Genomic DNA, 17,085 nt, shown 5'->3' on the forward strand with positions numbered 1-17,085 from the left:
GTGGCTCAAGCCTGTAATCCCAGCACTTTGGGAGGCCGAGACGGGCGGATCACGAGGTCAGGAGATCGAGACCATCCTGGCTAACACAGTGAAACCCCGTCTCTACTAAAAATACAAAAACTTAGCCAGGCGAGGTGGCAGGCGCCTGTAGTCCCAGCTACTCGGGAGGCTGAGGCAGGAGAATGGCGTAAACCCGGGAGGCAGAGCTTGCAGTGAGCTGAGATCCGGCCACTGCACTCCAGACTGGGTGACAGAGCGAGACTCCGTCTCAAAAAAAATAAATAAATAAAATAAACAAATAAATAAATATAAAAAAGAGAGAATCTGTGACATACGACAGAGAAGATGGATAATTAGTCAACAAAAGAAACATTATACAAGGCAATTACCACTATCCAGAAAAATATCATAAAAGTTGATAGGCAAATCTCTGATACTAGAGCAGAAACAGAGAAAGTCACACATACACTAGATGCACTCCAGCAAGAGCCCAGTGTATTCACCCTCAGTTGCTACAAGTCAAGGTCGTCCCTTCTGCACCACCTCCAAACACACTGCTCTATCCCTCCAACATGCTACCTGGTGGAACATAGTCACAACAGCCTTGGCCTCGATATTCCTCAAGGATAAGTGGATCACATTAGATTTTTTAAAACAAAGAGGCATAGGGAGATTTGACTCCAAAAGAGGAAGTAGGAGATGTGATGATGAAAGCAAAAGATTAAAACAATGTGAGGAAGGTGTCATGACCCAAGAAATGAGGAGAGCCTCCAGAAACTCGAAAAGGCAAGGAAATTGATCCTCCCCCACAGCCTCTGGAGGGAGTGCAGTCCTGCCAACACCTTGATTTCGGCCCAGTGAAACTCATTTTGGACTTCTTTCAGAACTGCAAGACAATAAATTTATGTCATTTTAAGTCACTAAATTTGTAACAGTGACAATAAGAAAGTAATACACCCAGTGGCCAGATGCTGTGGCTCACGCCTATAATCCCAGCACTTTGGGAGGCCAAGGTGGGCGGATCACGACGTCAAGAGATCGAGACCATCCTGTTCAACATGGTGAAACCCCATCTCTACTAAGAATACAAAAATTAACTGGGAGTGGTAGCACATGCCTGTAGTCCCAGCTGCTCAGGAGGCTGAGGCAAGAGAATCGCTTGAACCTGGGAGGTGGAGGTTGCAGTGAGCCAATATCACACCATTGCACTCCAGCCTGGGCAACAGAGCAAGACTCCATCTCAAAAAAAAAAGTAATATATCCAGTTTACTTCTTTCTTGGATATACCATTTCCATTAAAAAATGATGCTTGCTGAACATTACCTCCTTTGTTGATGTTTTCATTTTTGATCCATCGAAAAATGGACATGTCAGAATATAACAATACCTGCTGATGCTTTGTTAGCTTCTTTTTTTTTTTTTTTTTTTTTTTTTTTTTGAGACGAAGTCTCGCTCTGTCGCCCAGGCTGGAGTGCCGTGGCCGGATCTCAGCTCACTGCAAGCTCCGCCTCCCGGGTTTATGCCATTCTCCTGCCTCAGCCTCTCGAGTAGCTGGGACTACAGGCGCCCGCCACCTCGCCCGGCTAGTTTTTTGTATTTTTTAGTAGAGACAGGGTTTCACCGTGTTAGCCAGGATGGTCTTGATCTCCTGACCTCGTGATCCGCCCGTCTCGGCCTCCCAAAGTGCTGGGATTACAGGCTTGAGCCACCGCGTCCGGCCTTTGTTAGCTTCTAAGTGTCCAAAAGCACTCACTAACAAGCCAACAACTGCTGCTTAAATGGAGTATACCAGGCAGCAGTGTCAGGCAAATGCTGTGCCCAAAACCCCATATGGCACTTACTGCCTATTGCCACAGGCTCCAGTCAGCATAACTGTCAGTCACCATCACTTGCAGATGAAAAGGCTCATTAAAACTGTTTCAAATGAGAGGTCAGTCTCAACAGCCTGCTGGATAGTCTCCTTAAGCACTCCTCTTTCTTCTAGCTCCTTCATCAGTATAGTGATATTATCCCCTCTCCTCCCTTCCTTCTGGCATCCTGTACTGTTTTATTAGCATGAAGGTAAGCTCTTCATACTAATATTCATCCCACAATCACTGTTTTGATTATGGCATTTCCCCACTGGGAACATTCCTTACAATCAAAAGAAGTGTTATACATACTTAACACTTCTGTTCTTACAATATATTCAGCAGTATCAGTTACAACCATTTGGGTATGTGAACTGTTCACCAAATAAAACGTAATACAGTAAGTTTCAAGGGCCACAATGGTATGGCCTCTTCTACTACAGACAAAAATATTAATTTTGGCAGGAGTTGGAAATCTGGCAGGTCATGGTAGCTTCATCAGAAACATGCAGTCCTTTCCTTTGTAAGAGGCGTCAGTTCTTAGACTGCTGGGGGGCTTCAGTGTAGTAAATCTATCCACCTAGTCCCCATTCTTTTTTTTTTTTTTTTTTTTGAGACGGAGTCTCGCTCTGTTGCCCAGGCTCTCTTCAGGGAGTGCAAGGCAGTGCAGAAGACACCAGCAGTGGGGTTGACTGGAGCAGAGTGGACATTTCTTTCCTTAACGGAACAGAGGTCAGGGGAAGAGAGAGGAAGAGATCAGGGGGTGTGACAGGAGCAGTTCCACACCAGTAAGCACAGTGTTGGACTTACATTCAGATTTAAGTTGCCTTCTGCTCAGCATCTACAAACTTTTTTTTTTCTTCTTTTTTTTTTTGAGGAGTTTTGCTCTTGTTGCTCAGGCTGGAGTCCACTGGCGTGATCTTGGCTCACTGCAAGCTCCGCCTCCCGGGTTCACGCCATTCTCCTGCCTCGGCCTCCTGAGTAGCTGGGATTACAGGCGCCCACCACCACACCTGGCTAATATTTTGTATTTTCAGTAGAGACGGGGTTTCTCCATCTTGGGCAGGCTGGTCTCGAAATCCTGATCTCAGGTAATCCACCCACCTCGGCCTCCCAAAGTGTACGGCACCCGGCCAAGCATCTACAAACTTTTACAACTAAGACACCATCAGGCAGCTGTTTCAATCCTACCACTGTAAATCTCTTGTTTTTTGAGTTTTGTTGTTTTTGTTTTTATTTTTGTTTTTGAGACAGTGTATTACTCTGTTGTATATCACTCTGTTGCCCAGGCTGGAGTGCAGTGGTGCGATCTCAACTCACTGCAACCTCAACCTCCTGGGCTCAAGCAATCCTCCCACCTCAGCCTCTGAAGTAGCTGAGACCACAGGTGTGTGCCACTACACCCAGCTAATTTTTTAAAAAAATTTTTGTAGGCCAGGTGCAGTGGCTCATGCCTGTAATTCCAGCATTTTGGAATGTGGAGGCAGGCAGATCACCTGAGGTCGAGAGTTCGAGACCAGCCTGACCAACATGGAGAAACCCCATCTCTACTAAAAATACAAAATTAGCTGGGCACGGTGGTGCATGTCTGTAATCCCAGCTACTCTGGAGGCTGAGGCAGGAGAATCGCTTCAACCTGGGAGATGGAGGTTGCAGTGAGCCGAGATCGCACCATTGCACTCCAGCCTGGGAAACAAGAGCGAAACTCCATCTCAAAAAAAAAAAAAAAAAATTGTAGAGATAGTGTTTTGTCATGTTGCCCAGGCTTGTGTCAAACTCCCGGGCTCAAGTGAACTGCCCGCCTCAGCCTCCCAAAGTGCGAGGAATACAGGTGTGAGCCACCGACCCCAGCCTCTAAATCTCCAAATATTCACTGACGGGTAGTATGTACTATCAGATCCTGGGAAATCTTTTCATTTCATCTAACCCAGCCCACACAGTCTAGTAACAACTAGGACACTGGGAAGAAACTTAATCCTCCCAATTCACTGCTTGGACAAGAGCATGCACTACAAGATCCCAGGGAGTCTTATCATGGCCCTTAATCTGGCCCGCATCCCTCTTTCTTCCAAAAAGTCTTCGTGACCTTACCAGGCTCAGGTCTGGGCATAACATCTGGGGGCTCGTCCGGGATTCCCCAAGCCCACCAGACCCCTGGTCAACGGATCTGCTAAGATCGATCTACTGATAGGTGAGCTGGCTCGTCTCCGTTTGTCTGTGTGTGTCTGTGTGTCTGTTCTGAATCTGAATCTGTGACTCACGAGGTCTGAAACTGAGGCTGGCACAGTCCTGGCGGACGCGCTATAGGACGGCCAGTGGAGACCGGTGGGAGACGTCCCCTGGCTCTCTTCTGATTTAAATTGCGATCTGAGTTGCCGGAGCGCGTTCGCGATCCAGGCAACAGCTGACTCTGACCCCGGTCCCCGGGTGCGCGCTTGCGGTCTGAATTGCCCCGGTCCCCGGGTGCGCACTTGCGGTCTGAATTGCCCCGGTCCCCGGGTGCGCGCTTGCGGTCTGAATTGCCCCGGTCCCCGGGTGCACGCTTGCGGTCTGAATTGCCCCGGTCCCCGGGTGCGCGCTTGCGGTCTGAATTGCCCCAGTCCCCGGGCTCCCGGCTTCCGGCGCCGCGCTCCCGGCCCCGGTCCCCGGGCTCCCGGCTTCCGGCACCGCACTCCCGGCCCCGGTCCCCGGCTTCCGGCGCCGCGCTCCCGGCCCCCGGTCCCCGGTCCCCCGGCTTCCGGCGCCGCGCTCCCGGCCCCGGTCCCCCGGCTTCTGGCGCCACGCTCCCGGCCCCGGTCCCTGGGCTCCCAGCGTCCGGCGCCGCGCTTCCGGCCCGGTCCCCGGGCTGCCGAGGCGCGCCTGCCACTAGCTATCATTAATAAGTCAGATCAGATTTCCTTTATAGGGATTCTAACCCACATTCCTTTACAGGAAGAGACACAGAAAGTGAGACTGGGGAGAGGGAGAAAGTGAGAAGGGAAATCGGAAAGAGAAAGGGGAGGAAACGGCAGACGTGGAGAGTCAGAGAGAGAGACAGAAAGAAAAAGAGAGTGAGTGTGAAGGAGAAAGGACACGGGATGACAGAGAGAAAGAGGGCACACGCGAATGAAATAGCGGGAGAGAGCAGGCAGGGGGAGGCGGCCGGCACTCACGGGCCCGCTGATAGGGAAAATAACTTTGAAGGGCCGGCAGGGCGGACGCAAGGGCACACTTCGCGGACTAGCCCCCCCCAGCCGCCTGACTCCACGGTGGCTTTACCCCTTCGGGAAATAGGACCCCCAGATGACACAGGAATCCCCAGGCTCCAGTACTGGCCATTCTCCACCAGTGATCTGTATAACTGGAAGACTCAGAGTGCTCGGTTTTCAGACAACCCCAAAGATTTACTGGCTTTACTGGATAGTGTCATGTTCACCCACCAGCCCACTTGGGATGATTGTCAGCAGCTCCTCCGAATCTTGTTTACCACGGAGGAGCGAGAGAGAATACAGGTAGAAGCTAGAAAGCTGGTCCCGGGGGACGACGGTCAACTGACTGCCAACCCCGACCTCATAAACGCGACCTTTCCTCTGACCAGGCCGGCGTGGGACTACAACACGGCAGAAGGTAGGGGACGGCTACGCCTTTATTGCCAGACTCTAATGGCAGGTCTCCGGGCAGCTGCTCGCAAGCCCACTAATTTGGCTAAAGTATATTCTATTCTGCAAGAAAAGACAGAGAGCCCAGCCACCTACTTAGAAAGATTAATGGAAGCTTTTAGACAATACACCCCCATAGATCCAGAGGCTCCAGGAAGTCAGGCAGCTGTTGTAATGTCTTTCGTAAATCAGGCAGCCCCAGATATTAAAAGAAAACTCCAAAAATTAGAAGACTTAGAAGGAAAGCGGATCCAAGACCTCCTTCAGATAGCCCAGCGGGTTTACAATAACAGAGATACTCCAGAGGAAAGGCAATTTAAGGCCACTGAAAAAATGACCAAGGTCCTGGCAGCAGTGGTACAGAAAGAGCATCTACAGCCAGAGTACACCCAACCCAGGCGGCCCCCCAGGCATGATAATCTGAGAAAAGACCAATGTGCCTACTGCAAGGAGGCTGGCCACTGGGTAAGAGACTGCCCCAAAAAGAAACAACGAGGACAGGGACCCCCTAGGTCTACACCCGTGCTAGTCACTCAAGATGAAGACTAGGGAAGACGGGGTTTGGATCCCCTCCCCGAACCTAGGGTAACTTTGCAAGTGGAGGGGTCCCCGGTCCAGTTCTTGGTCGATACGGGGACACAGCACTCAGTCTTAGTTAAAACTAATGGAAAATTATCCTCCAGGTCCTCGTGGGTACAAGGGGCCACAGGAGTTAAGAAATACCCATGGACCACACAAAGAACAGTAAACCTCGGAGCCATGAATGTAACCCATTCTTTCCTGGTCATCCCTGAGAGCCCCTGTCCCCTATTAGGGAGAGACCTGCTAACTAAAATGGGAGCACAGATCCAATTCCTCCCTGAGGGGCCCGTCGTGACAAACTCCCACAATCAACCTGTGTCCGTCCTGACTATAACCCTAGAAGATGAATACCGGCTCCACCAGGAGCAAACGGCCCCTGACCAGGACATAGCAACCTGGCTCCAGCAATATCCAGAAGCTTGGGCAGAAACGGTGGGCTTAGGACTAGCAAAACACCGTCCTGCTTTATTTGTTGAACTTAAACCTGGGGCAGACCCCATGCGGGTACGCCAATACCCGATGCCCCTAGAGGCCAAGAAAGGAATTGCCCCGCATATCCGCTGGCTCCTTGACCAAGGGGTCCTTCGCTCATGCCACTCACCCTGGAATACTCCGTTGTTGCCAGTACGAAAACCTAATAGTGGAGAATACAGACCTGTACAAGACTTAAGAGAAATCAATAAGAGGGTTGTGGATATACATCCAACTGTGCCTAACCCATATACCCTCCTGAGTACCCTAAACCCTAAACATCAATGGTACACCATTTTAGATTTAAAAGATGCTTTCTTCAGTTTGCCTTTAGCCCCTCAGAGCCAAAAGCTCTTCGCCTTCGAGTGGAATGACCCTGATAGAGGCATAAGTGGCCAACTGACATGGACCAGACTGCCGCAAGGATTCAAAAACTCTCCTACCCTGTTCGATGAGGCCCTCCATGAAGACCTGGGATAACTTTCCTGCCCCCAACGACCACCTTAAACCCTGCCTCGCTGCTGCCCAACCCGGACCTGGACGCCCCACTCCACGACTGCACCGAGATACTAGCTCAGGTGCACGGAGTTCAAGAAGACCTGCAGGACCGCCCACTTCCTGACGCCGACCTCGTCTGGTTCACTGATGGGAGCAGCTTCATGCATCAGGGCCAGAGGTACGCTGGAGCGGCAGTGACTTCAGAGACTGAGGTAATCTGGGCGGAACCCCTGCCCCCGGGGACATCGGCCCAGAAGGCCGAACTGATAGCGCTCACCCAAGCTCTTACCTTAGGGGTGGGGAAAAAGCTGACGGTATATACAGACAGCCGATATGCTTTTGCAACAGCGCATATACATGGGGCCATTTACAGGGAGCGGGGGTTACTGACGGCTGAAGGAAAAGAGATAAAAAAACAAGCAAGAAATCCTAGCCCTGCTAACAGCCCTATGGAGGCCAGAAAAGTTAGCCATTGTGCATTGCCCAGGGCATCAGAAACTAACTACTCCAACTGCTCAAGGCAACTTTCTGGCGGACCAAACTGCAAGAAAGGTGGCGAAGGCTCCCAGCCAACTCCTTGCACTCCAGCTCCCTGACCCGGGCCCCTGGGACTTGCCATATTTCCCTGATTATTCAGAACAAGATCTCCAGTGGATTGACAAGCTTCCCCTGAAACAGATCCAGAATGGGTGGTGGACTGATACTAATGACCAAACCATCCTACCAGAAAAATTAGGACAAGTGTTAGAACACATCCACCGAACCACCCACCTGGGTGCTCGGCGGATGATAGACCTGATCAGACGCTCTAAGCTCAAATTCAGACATACAGCCGAGATGGCCAGCAACATCGTGACAAGTTGCAAAGTCTGCCAGCTTAACAACGCCTACCCCCAATCCCAGGCTGCAACGGAAACAAGGCTCAGGGGAACCAGGCCTGGTATCTACTGGGAAGTAGATTTTACTGAGATAAAGCCAGGAAAATACGGGTATCGGTACTTACTTGTCTTTGTAGATACTTTTTCAGGGTGGACTGAAGCATTCCCCACCAAGAAAGAAACTGCTCAGGTTGTAGCAAAGAAAATCCTGGAAGATATCCTCCCCAGGTATGGCTTCCCCGTCCAGATAGGGTCAGATAATGGGCCGGCCTTCGTCGCTAAGGTAAGTCAGGATTTGGCTTCCATCCTTGGGGCAAATTGAAAACTACATTGCGCTTACAGGCCCCAGAGTTCAGGACAGGTAGAGAGAATGAATCGGACCTTAAAAAAGACCTTAACTAAATTAACTATGGAGACTGGCGCTAATTGGGTGGTCCTTCTCCCCTACGCTCTGTTCCGGGCCCGTAATACCCCTTACAGACTGGGCCTTACTCCTTATGAAATTATGTATGGCAGACCCCCACCCTTAGTTCCCGGCCTAAAAGATGATCTGCTCAAGTCTGAAACAGAAAATGTCTCTGAACTCTTATTTTCCCTACAAGCCTTGCAGAAAATTCATCAAGAAATCTGGCCCAAGCTGAAGGAACTATACGAGACCGGTCCCCCGCCGACACCCCATCCGTACCAGCCGGGAGACTGGGTCCTGGTCAAGCGACACCGACAAGAGACCCTAAAACCCAGGTGGAAAGGACCACTCCAGGTACTCCTAACCACACCCACCGCCCTGAAGGTAGAAGGCGTCGCATCGTGGATCCACTACTCCCACGTCAAGCCAGTGGACCCAACCTCCGATCTTCTGGGACCAATCACCGCGGCGGCTGAAGCACCGGACACGTGGACTGTGGACAGAGCTAGGAAAAACCCCTTAAAACTCACCCTGCGCCAGCAGCATAGCTCACTGCAAACATGCAGTTAGGTAGTCTAACCCTAACGTTAGTCGTCCTAGTGGCCGCTGGAGAAATCACAAAACCAGCTCATAATCCCTTTGTCTGGAGATTCTGGCTTTATGAAAACCGAACCCACCCTGGGCAACCTCATAAGCCCGGAAAATTATTGGCCAGTGCTGATTGCCCTTCCTCAGGGTGCAACAGCCCAATTCTACTAAATTTTACTGGTTTTCAAATAGCCAAACCTATGACACCAATAATATGCTTTGAGTTTGATCAGACTAAATACAATTGTAAACACTATTGGTGGCACCAAAATGCCGGCTGTCCTTATAACTATTGTAACATCCATAGACCCCGTTATTGGGGAGAGAGAAAACAGTTAGACCCTAAGTGGCCCTTCCATCATAGACGGGATAGAGACTTTTCATATACATGAATAGTTAGAGACCCCTGGAACTCCCGCTGGACCACGCCTCAACATGGGGCTGTATACTACTCCCCCTCCTCCACATGGCCTAGCAGTCACCTATATCTGTGGTGAGGCCTAGTGCAAATACTGCCCCTGGTCCACGGGAATATCCAACGACAGGAAAACAGACTAACACGAGACTTACGTCCTTTCTCCTGGTTAAAGTTATTACAAGAAGGACTAGAACTTGCTAACCTTACAGGACTTCATAGCCTGTCTGGCTGCTTTCTGTGCGCCACTCTAGGGCATCCACCGCTAACCGCTGTCCCTCTGCCATGGGGATCCTCTACCTTTGCCCAAGCTAACAACCTCCAAAACCTCTCGTATGCTCCTATCCTGAACGTGCCCCTATACCTAAACCCCAGTCAGGAGAAGTTTCCCTACTGTTTCTCAGGAACCAATTCCAGCCTCTGCAGCATCACTGCAATGCCCCCTAATATCACCTTAAGGGCTCCATCAGGCATATTCTTCTGGTGTAATGGAACCTTATCTAAGAACCTACCTAGTCCTTCTGTTAATAACCTACTGTGTCTCCCTGTCACATTAGTTCCCCGGTTGACTCTACTAACTGCTGGCGAGTTCCTAGGGTATACCGGTAACTGGACTAGTGCTGTTATTCACCCAGACCCTAGACCAAGACCTGCACGAGCCATATTTCTCCCCCTCATTGCAGGAATCTCCCTCACCGCATCCTTCATTGCGGCCGGACTGGCGGGGGGAGCCCTAGGTCACACCCTCATAGAAAGTAACAAGCTGTACCAACAATTTGCCGTTGCTATGGAGGAGTCGGCTGAGTCCCTTGCCTCCCTTCAGCGGCAGCTCACGTCCCTAGCTCAGGTAACCTTGCAGAACCGGAGAGCCCCAGACCTACTCACTGCAGAAAAAGGTGGTACATGTATATTTCTAAAAGAAGACTGTTGTTTCTACATAAATGAATCAGGACTTGTAGAGGACCGGGTCCAACAGTTACGCAAGTTAAGCACTGAAGTAAAAACACGGCAGTTTGCTTCAGCTGCAGACCAATGGTGGAATTCCTCTATGTTTTCTCTGTTAGCCCCCTTCCTTGGACCCCTGCTAAGTCTACTATTTCTGCTTACTGTAGGACCTTGTGTTGTTAACAGAATTTTACAATTTGTTAGGGAGAGATTTGACACCGTACAACTCATGGTCCTCAGAGCCCAATACCAACCTGTAAATGCTGAAACAGAATCAGACTTATAAGACCCAAGATTGGCTCTAAAGATACCTGAAAAGAAGGGGGGAATGAAAGGAGCTGGGCACATTCCTCAGCCCCCGGGCTCGAAACTCCCTGAGCCCAGTACAAACACCACCTGGAAAGTCTCCGATAAGGAGACAGCCGTTCAAGGTTACTGAAAGCACGGGAGCCAAAAGAATTTCTTTGTTCCCCTGCAACTTTTGGGCTATAAAAAGCAAACGCTCGCATTGATCGGGGCCCTCTTGTATACTGTGTAAAGGAGGGACCAGGTTCGAACTTGTAGTAAAGATCCTTGCCGCTTGGCTTTGACTCTGGACTCTGGTGGTCTTCTTTGGGGAACAAACGGTCTGGGCATAACACAGGTTGGATGCCAAATTTGTCAAGGCGACCAGAGTTGTCCAGTAATAATATCTAGGTTGTTGGGGAACCAGCATGGAGCAGTTCCTCTATAACTACAAAAACAAATTCTAATTTGTAATTGGATTTAAACATTCCTTTTAGGCCAGGCACAGAGGCTCATGCCTATAACTCCAGATCTTTGGGAGGTCAAGGCAATAGGATTGCTTGAGCCCAGGAGCTCAAGACCAACCAGGGCAGCATAGTGAGACCCAATGTCTACAAAAATTAAAAAATGGACCGGGCACAGTGGCTCACTCCTGTAATCCCAGCATTTTGGCAGGCCAAGGTGGGCAGATCACAAGGTCAGGAGTTTGAGACCAGCCTGGCCAACATGATGAAGCTCAGTCTCTACTAAAAATACAAAAAAGTAGCCGGGTGTGGTGGCAGGCACCTGTAATCCCAACTACTCAGGCAGCTGAGGCAGGAGAATTGCTGGAACCTGGGAGGCGGAGGTTGCAGTGAGCCGAGACCATGCCACTGAGCTACAGCCTGGGCAAAAGAGAGAGACTCTGTCTCAGGAAAGAAAGAAAAAAAAAAAGAGGGCCAGGCATGGTGGCTCATACCTGTAATCGCAGCACTTTGGGAGGCCGAGGTGGGCAGGTAGCTTGAGGCCAGGAGTTCGAGACCAGCCTGCCCAACATGGCAAAACCCTGTCTCCACTAAAAATACAAAAATTAGGTTGGTGGCGCATGCCTGTGGTCCCAGCTACTTGGGAGGCAGAGGCACAAGAATTGCTTGAACCTGAGAGGTGAAGGTTGCAGTGAGCCCAGATTGCGCCACTGCCCTCTGTCCTGGGCAGGGGAGAGAGAGAGAGACTCTGTCTCATAAAAAAAAAAAAAAAGAAAGAAAAAAGAAAAAAAAATTATTAATTTAAAATTAAGAAGAAGAAAAAAAAAAAAAAAGGCCAGGCATGGCGGCATGCACTGGTAATCCCAGCTACTTGGAAGACTGGAGTGGGAGAATCACCTGAGCCTGGGATGTTGAGGGCGCAGCGAGCTGTGATTGCACTGCTGCCCTCCAGCCTGGGCAACAGAGACCTTGATTCTAAAAAAATAAAAATAAAGAAATTAACATTGTTTTAAGTGTGACAGAACCACCAACTATGCAGAAAGTGCCCTGGATTATGTTCAGAGCAGCACTCACCTGCAGCTGCTTCTTCAGTCCTCTTCCAGGGCAGCCCATAGTGCTTCATCAAACATCCTTTAGCCTCTTCCACATGAATGCAGAACACTCCAACTGTTCAATAACCTTCAGGTCACAGACCATCATGTCAGCTGTCTGTGGAGTGAAGGGATTGTATTTGTCCTTGGTTAAGTTTCTCAGTAGTGCAGGGGTATACTTCTGAGATTGATTTCGGTTCCAAGAAACAATGAATCTTCAAAATGGTGAATTATCTCAGGTACCCACTTTTCACATTTTCAAATGAGGACCGAAGACCACTAGAAGATAAACTATAAGGCCAGGGGCAGTGGCTCACGCCTGTAATCCCAGCACTTTGGGAGGCTGAGGTGGGCAGATCACCTGAGGTTGGCAGTTCGAGACCAGCCTGACCAACATGGAGAAACCCGGTCTCCACTAAAAATAGAAAATAATCGGCCGGGCGCGGTGGCTCAAGCCTGTAATCCCAGCACTTTGGGAGGCCGAGATGGGCGGATCACGAGGTCAGGAGATCGAGACCATCCTGGCTAACACGTTGAAACCCCGTCTCTACTCAAAAAAATACAAAAAACTAGCCGGGCGATGTGGCGGGCGCCTGTAGTACCAGCTACTCAGGAGGCTGAGGCAGGAGAATGGTGTAAACCCAGGAGACGGAGCTTGCAGTGAGCTGAGATCCAGCCACTGTACTCCAGCCTGGGCGACAGAGCCAGACTCGGTCTCAAAAAAAAAAAAAAAAAAAAAAAAAAAAAAAAGAAAATTATTTGGGCGTGGTGGAGCATGCCTATAATCCCAGCTACTTGGAAGGCTGAGGCAGGAGAATTGCTTGAACCCAGGAGGCAGAGGTTGCCGTGAGCCAAGGTTGCAGTGAGCCAAGATCCCGCCATTGCACTCCAGCCTGGGCAAAAAGAGCAAAACTCGGTTTCAAAAAAAAAAAAAAAAAAGATAAACTATAAATATTAATACATCTGGCTGGGCATGGTGGCTCATGCCTATAATTCCAACACTTCGGGAGGCTGAGGCAGGCAGATTGCCTGAGGTCAGGAGTTCGAGACCAGCCTGGCCAGCATGGTGAAACCCCATCTCTACTAAAAATACAAACATTAGCTGGGCGTGGTGGCAGGCAGCTGTAATCCCAGCTACTTGGGAAGCTGAGGCAGGAGAATCGCTTCAACCAGGGAGGCGGAGGTTGCAGTGAACCGAGATAGTGCCATTGCATTCCAGCCTAGGCATTAGAGCAGACTCCGTCTCAAAAAAAAAAAAAAAAAAAATTAATACATCTGATTGTGGATAGCTGTGGGGGTCATTCTGTCATAATCTTTTTGCCCTGCAGGACTGAAAAGTGCAAGATTATATGGCTCTCACCAATAACTGTGACTGCATAGTTGTCAAAAATCACTGGTACATCTGTCAGGGCAAACTGTTAGTAATGAAAAATAAGAAAAAAGGACCGGGTGCAGTGGCTCATGCCTGTAATCCCAGCACTTTGGGAGGCCGAAGTGGGCAGATCACCTGAGATCAGGAGTTCAAGACCAGCCTGGCCAACATGCTGAAACTCCATCTCTACTGAAAATACAAAATTAGGCCGGGAGCGGTGGCTCAAGCCTGTAATCCCAGCACTTTGGGAGGCCGAGGCGGGCGGATCACAAGGTCAGGAGATCGAGACCACAGTGAAACTCCGTCTCTACTAAAAATACAAAAAATTAGCCGGGCGCGGTGGCGGGCGCCTGTAGTCCTAGCTACTCAGGAGGCTGAGGCAGGAGAATGGCGTGAACCCAGGAGGCGGAGCTTGCAGTGAGCCGAGATCGCGCCACTGCACTCCAGCCTGGGCAACAGCGTGAGACTCCGTCTCAAAAAAAAAAAAAAAAAAAAATACAAAAAACTAGCCGGGCGAGGTGGCCGGCGCCTGTAGTCCCAGCTACTCAGGAGGCTGAGACAGGAGAATGGCCGGAACCCGGGAGGCGGAGCTTGCAGTGAGCTGAGATCCGGCCACTGCACTCCAGCCTGGGCGACAGAGCAAGACTCCGTCTCAAAAAAAAAAAAAAAAAAAAAAAAATACAAAATTAGCTAGGCATGGTGGCAGGCGCCTGTAATCCCAGCTACTCGGGAGGCTGAGGAAGGAGAATTGCTTGAACCCGGGTTGCAATGAGCCGAGATTGTGCCATTGCACTCTAGCCTGGGCAACAAGAGCTAAACTCCCGTCTCAAAAAAAATTAATAAAACAAGAAAAAAAAATCATTCGTACATATTCAATTTGTTTATTGTATAGGATATCAAGACATATATTACCAACAGCTTCATTATTCACAATTGTCTGCATACTGAAATATTTTTCAATCCATTTTAAATATTCCAAATTTGATTTTGACTTGGCATTTCCAATCAGCTTTAAAGACCTAAGTATTTTTCTCAGCTTGAGGGGTGCTAGCAGGAAAGGGAGTGAAAGAGTGTTTAGGCCCTCATACTTGGGCTCTCACAGTTGAGATGGTTCAAATTGACTAGATGGCGGTAGTGGGTAAGATCGCCTGCCAGGAAGTACTGTAACCCAGGGTCCCCAGGTTTTCAGGCTTTTGGGTATACAACGTGGAAATATTGTAACCCAGGGTCCCCAGGTTTTCAGGTTTTTGGGTATGAAAAATACCCACTTGAAACTGTTGAAACTTGAGTGTTGTTTCAAAAAGTTCCAGGAAGAAGCCGAGCCTCAGCAAAACAAAAACCAGCTGGATCCAGAGATGCCTGAGACGGATATGAAATGTGGCTCTTATTACCATACTAAAAACCCTCGCCCAGGTGCTATAACTGGGGTCCGCTCACCTGCCTGACACAGTGAGGTTGTGCAGCAGTAGAAAGGAAGGCATGTATTTCTTTTTTGTTATTATATTTTTGGAGATGGAGTCTTCCTCTGTTGCCCAGGCTGGAGTGCAGTGGTATGATCTTGGCTCACTTCAACCTTCACCTCCTGGGTTCAAGTGATTCTTCTGCCTCAGCCTCCAGAGTAGCTGGGACTAGAGTTGCCAGCCACCACTCTCAGCTAATTTTTGTACTTTTAGTAGAGACAGGGTTTCGCCATGTTGGCCAGGCTGGTCATGAACTCTTGGCCTCAAGTGATCCGCCCACCTTGGTCTCCCAAAGTGCTGGGATTGCAGGTGTGAGCCACTGCACCTGGCCTTGTTTTTTTTTAATGTTTTGTTTTGTTTTGTTTTGAGACAGGGTCTCATTCTGTTTCCCAGGCTGGCGTGCAGTGGCATGATCATTGCTCACTGTGACCTCAACCTCTTGGGCTCAAGCAATCTGCTGGCCTCTGCCTCCCAAGTAGCTGGGACTACAGAAGTGCACCATCATGCCCAGCTAATTTTTAAATTTTTTGTAGAGGCAGGGTTTTGGCATTTTGCCCCGATCTCAAACTCTTGGGATGGAGTAATCCTCCCCCCTTGGGCTCCCAAAGTGCTTGGGATGAGAGGTGTGAGCCACCATGCCCAGCTGAAGGCATCTATTTGCAAAGATACACACCAAGGAGGACAAGGCAGCTCATGCTCAAATCCTGACCTCGCTGATGCCTTGCAGTTTTCTTTTCTTTTTCTTTTTTTTTTTTTTTTTTTAAAGGGTGGGGTAAATTTCAGGAAAGCCAAAGTTACAGGCAAAATTGTAAATCAATAGATGGAGGTTACACTGTGGTTTTGGCCTAAAAAGGCAGGATATCTTGAAATAAGGGCTTACAGTCATAGGTAGATTCAAAGATTTTTTTTTTAAAAGGCAGGATACCTTGAAATAAGGGCTTACAGTCATAGGTAGATTCAAAGATTTTTTTTTTAAAAGGCAGGATACCTTGAAATAAGGGCTTACAGTCATAGGTAGATTCAAAGATTTTTCTCATTTGCAGTGGGTTAAGAAAGAGAAGCTTTGTTTAAATTTTGGGGTCCGCAGAAGAGAATGTTAGCTCAGGATTGTAGATGTGACTCCCTCCAGGCCCCTCAGAAAGAAATTTTCAACAAAGAACAGTGGTCAGAGTTCAGTCTTCAGTTCCCCCTTCTCTGAGATCTAGGTGCCAGCAGATCCATTCAGTAGGGGTCCAGGTTTCTGAAAAACAACTGAAGGACCTATGTTAAAATGTTATTTTTCGTCTCTACAGAAAACCAAATATCCCGTGATTTTAACTTCCTTGGCTATCATTTTAAGCTACTATTACCTTTTTATTAAGTTACTTATTTACTCTCAGGGCTAGTTATGTGCCAGTAATTTCTCTTGAAAGAACTCAAGACTTTGCTTTATTTCTATGCTTAGATACTCAGCAAGCTCTTAAGAAGGGGTCCGCCGGGCGCGGTGGCTCAAGCCTGTAATCCCAGCACTTTGGGAGGCCGAGAAGGGCGGATCACAAGGTCAGGAGATCGAGGACCATCCTGGCTAACACAGTGAAACCCCGTGTCTACTAAAAAATACAAAAAAACTAGCAGAGCGAGGTGGTGGGTGCCTGTAGTCCCAGCTACTCGGGAGGCTGAGGCAGGAGAATGGCGTAAACCCGGGAGGCGGAGCTTGCTGTGAGCTGAGATCCGGCCACTGCACTCCAGCCTGGGCGACCGAGTGAGACTCCGTCTCAAAAAAAAAAAAAAAAAAAAGAGGGGGTCCCTGCCCTGTCTCACAGGGAGGAGCTTCTTTTTCACCATTTTCTTTCTCTCTCTCTCTTTTTTTTTTTTTTTAAATAGGGTGGGTCTCCCTATGTTGCCTAGGCTGGTCTTGGGTTCCTGGCCTTTAGCCACCCTCCCTCATCAGCCTTCCCAAGTGCTGGGATTACAGGCGTGAGCCGTCCCTCCTTCCCTGCCCTCCCCACCCCTTCCCTCTCCTTTCCTTTCCCTTTCTTTCTCTCTGTCTCTTTTTTTTTTTTTTTTTTTCTTTTATGAGATGGAGTTTCGCTCTTGTTGCCGAGGCTGGAGTGCAATGGCGCAGTCTCGGCTCACAGCAACCTCCGTCTCCCGGATTGAAGC

At 49.2% G+C, this 17,085-nt stretch overlaps 1 long non-coding RNA gene across 4 annotated transcripts in view; it reads right to left on the reverse strand.

The window, feature by feature from the left end:
• LOC123569226 (uncharacterized) overlaps positions 1 to 17,085 on the reverse strand; it is a 57,729-nt gene that overhangs the window by 7,796 nt on the left and 32,848 nt on the right. The window contains exons 4-6 of one of the 4 annotated variants that reach the window (XR_012424707.1): positions 15,950 to 16,194; positions 12,095 to 12,229; positions 11,918 to 11,995 (exon numbers count right to left, since the gene is read on the reverse strand). This is a non-coding gene — a long non-coding RNA (uncharacterized lncRNA). Of the gene's footprint in view, positions 1 to 11,917; positions 11,996 to 12,094; positions 12,230 to 14,967; positions 16,195 to 17,085 lie in introns of those variants that run through there. The other 3 variants (XR_012424708.1, XR_010581576.1, XR_012424706.1) reach the window with 3 other exon arrangements.

This window comes from Macaca fascicularis, chromosome 15 (genome assembly GCF_037993035.2).
Source record: "Macaca fascicularis isolate 582-1 chromosome 15, T2T-MFA8v1.1".
Lineage (NCBI taxonomy): Eukaryota > Metazoa > Chordata > Mammalia > Primates > Cercopithecidae > Macaca > Macaca fascicularis.